Source organism: Panthera uncia (assembly GCF_023721935.1).
Source record: "Panthera uncia isolate 11264 chromosome A1 unlocalized genomic scaffold, Puncia_PCG_1.0 HiC_scaffold_17, whole genome shotgun sequence".
Taxonomy (NCBI): Eukaryota; Metazoa; Chordata; class Mammalia; order Carnivora; family Felidae; genus Panthera; species Panthera uncia.
The window spans coordinates 61995148-61999077 of record NW_026057577.1 but is presented as its reverse complement, the minus strand read 5'-3'; positions in this window follow the sequence as shown (position 1 = coordinate 61999077).

Sequence of the window (3930 nt, the reverse complement as noted above, 5' to 3'; positions counted from 1 at the left end):
CATTTTCCTTTTAGTTATTTTAGACAAGAGGTTATATATCCTGCCCCTCTTACTCCATCTTTATCAGAAGCAGAAGTTCTACATGGTTTTATTTTCATCTTTTGCTTTTCTTTATTTTTGTAGTTTTTCTAAAGTAATACACATATGCATAAATAGAAACTCATGATAATAAAAATATATGACTTATTTTAATAAAGTAGACAGGACAGTACTAAAGGATTTACTTAGTTATTAATCATACTAACATGCTTGAATATCTAACAAATAGTTACATAAATGGTTTTCAAATTATATCAGGTACTTTTCCCTGAGTGGAGAAAAGGCAAACAAATATCATAATTTGAGAGAGGAAAATGGGGCAAAATCTTTAAAAAATGGACTTGTGGCTCTTGTCACAATATCAAACTCATATTAATAACCCTAAAATGCTACAATTGTACTGATGAAAATACCATTAACTTGGCTCTAAATAGAAGTTGCCCAACATTTTTCTTATTCTAGGTTCCAATGTGTTCCCTCAATATTTTTTCATAAACCTTTTAGTCCCCATTTGCAGATGTTTCTCTCATGACCAAATAGTTAATGAGAATTCCAAGACCTAAATGCTCTACTTTGAATTACATCTTTCACTTTTCCCAAACTCAGATTCATCACACTACTAAAAACCTGTTTCTACATCTGTGACTTTGGCTTTTATGATCTCCTTGGGTGGCTCGTTTATTCCTGGCATTTCTAAACCTCAAATTATGAAGGAATTTTTCTGAAAAAAAAAGTATCAGAGATTCTTAACTATGAATGTCTTGGGCTTTTAAGGGCAAAAAGAAAAGACCAAGGTATTTTCAAAATGATTGTCCTTTGCATTATATCCAAGTAGATATGACCAAGGACTAGTGCCAGGAATGTGTTCCATGCAGTCTTTCTTCTCAAGTAAGCTGAAGATTGCTTCCTCAATTAGTTCAAACTTCTGGGTGGTCTCTTAACAAATAGTTCTTTGAAGAAAATAGTGAACAAATAAAACTGCAAATGTAAAATAATATTAGTTATTTAACTTTGAAACTAAGGAAGGATGAATTTTAATGTTTTGTGTTTATTAATATAGAATTTCCTATCTCTGACTTTTAAGAGGGAAAACTATGTAAATCCAGTGGAAGAAAAAAAGTTTAAAGATGCATATATATTTGGACTTAGAATTAACTGAGTGTAATTGTGTGTGTGTGTGTGTGTGTGTGTGTGTGTGTGTAAACTACTTGGTTTTATTATTTTTATGTGGAAATAGATGCCTACATGCATACTACATTCTATATTAAAATCAGCATACAATAAATTTAGAATATCTAAGGATATTTGGCAAATAAATAACTTCCTCCATTTCTGAGAAAAATTGTCCATTACTTGGCCTTAGTTTGCATATTTGATTCTACTTTCAAGTCTGAAGTCACCCCATGTGTTCTACAGATACCATCCACCCTCTGTCCCCCCCGATTACAGCCTGCCCTATGCAAAACACTAAAGTAGTTGAAGTAGGTTTTTGTCAGCACTTCATTCTTCCAAAGTCTCCTTTTTCCTTTTTACACTTCTTGGCTGGTCAGTGAAAAAAAAATTGTATTTCCGTTTTGAGGACGTTTATTGCCCAAAAAATAACCATTTGGGCAGCTGTTCCCTCCAGAGAAACATAAGACAGGCTGACAATATTAGTAATCGTCACTACTCAAATACCCATAACTGTGGTTTTCATTACTACACTGGCTTTGTCTACCTAACAGTTTGACAATGAAAAGAGTCATCATTTAGGCTCAGAATATTCAGTTAGAGACTTGGCTAAATCCAGTGACTCCAAACCCTCCCCACCATCCACCCCAAACAGAAAAGATGGCCAAATTAATTTTGTCATGAAAAAAGAAAATCTTATATAAATGGGGGCCTAATAATTAGAATGATTGGTTAATGGACTGAGAAAACTCCAATAAAGTAGACTTTATCTGTACCTGTTGTAGACTTTGCAAGTCCTCCAGGCAAGCTCATATTAAATGGCATTTTTTTCTGTACCAACACAATGTCTGTACTAAGAATTGTACATAAGCGTGAATAAGTTCCCCCATGGTGCTGATAGGCTTCATCTTCTATTGGCCAAATGGGCACCAGTGAGCAAATGAATATTGTCTGGTCTTCAGCTTAGTTTTCTTAGTTTAAGGCTTTATTTGTAGAATTATTAGTAGCTATTTCTCATTGTACATAAGCAGAAAGTGATAGAAGTTTTCTGCCTCTGTCCACTATTGCCCTGAATGCATCATCTTACAGCGTTATTGTCTCCTCAGTCTATACTAATGTCTCCCATTTAAATAACATTTCCTCAAATATCCATTTTCCAAAGTAAAAAAAAAAAAAAAAAAAAAGATTCAAACCTGCCCGCATTTGGCAAATACTACCCCAGGAAATTATCCACAATCGTGGGCGCCCACAAAAGAGGTCAACAACCATTTGCTTTTCATGTGCATTTAATTATTGGAGAGAATTTGATTTGCCAATTATGGTAGTATTTTAAAGCAACTTCATTTTACAATTAAGAATGAAGACTTCTTAAAGTGGAGACTATGCCAGTGATTTCATGCCAGATCCATTGTGGATATTGAAAAGTTTAACTGGTGAAGAGAACCAAATAAAGAATGGCAGGAACTATTCTGCTATATAGAAATAAACATAGCCTGTGCCTCAGAAAAGGCAGCCAAGGTGGATGGTGTGATTCAGTGGTCATTGGGATGACTTCCTGAGCAAAATATTTCTCCCACTGCCCAAAATGTTCACTATGGAAGATAAAAATCAAAGGCATTGTTCAAGAAGCAAGAGACCAACAGAAGACTAAAGGCAAAGGAAATACTGGATTTAAGGGTAGAGAGGGTCAGAAAATAGCTATTACTTGGGTCAGGGATGGCAGGTCTGAGGAGAGAGCCTTGAAATGTAAATCCATGAATAGGTAAAATGTCTCAGACATCAGGGTATTCTAGAAAGAGGAAGAAGAAAGAAAAGAAACAAAGGAAGGAATTGAGGGATATGAGAACACATTTTCTTCATCCCATTTGGCTTATTTTGTGACTAGAAATTCTTGTCTATCCAGTATTTGTTTCTTAATGAAACCAAGGGGGTAAAAACAGCTTTTTGATGTGTCAGTTGAAGAGCAGTAACGGGGAATGTTCTTATAAATGCACTTCCATAATTTAGACATTGTAACACCAAAGAACAAAAATACAAAGTTAATCAATTCTCCTGATACTTTCTTTTTTTTTCATTATCCATATTAAAGAGTAGGATGTCCTAAAATATTAAAATTGACAGATAACTTACACAATAGTCTGAAGACATTCTTCCAGCCTGCATGCTGGAGATTCAAGGGCTGATAATACAATAAGGGCAATGGAGTTACATTCTAGTTGGGGAAACTGAGCATCTAATCACATTAGTGTCACATCCAATGCAATCCAATGGGATTTCAAGAGGTCATTGCTGGTTTGGATTCCATAATGGTAAGATATTTGGGGCTATGGATTGCATTTTATATGCTTACTTCTAAAACATTGTTGAATAAATGCTTTGAATACTATGCCAAGGAGTAGATATTTATTCTGTCATTCTGCAGGAGACTAAACAGAAATTTATGCTTTTGCTGAACAGGGTATTTTGCAAAGATGTGCCTACAGTATCACTAAAAATGCAAATTTTGGGCAAGGGTTCCTTAAATGAGGGGCAAGCCCTTCCTCTCAATGGGAGAAACAGCAGATGCATCCTTAGGCCATTCACTACATACTGAGAGAATATTTGCCAATTGTGCAGTTTTTAAAAAATTGATTTTGACTGGACTAGATCATTGAGGTTAATGATTCAGTGAGATCATTGACTTTCCCTCTTTTCCTCTGTGTGTGTGTATGTGGGTGTGGG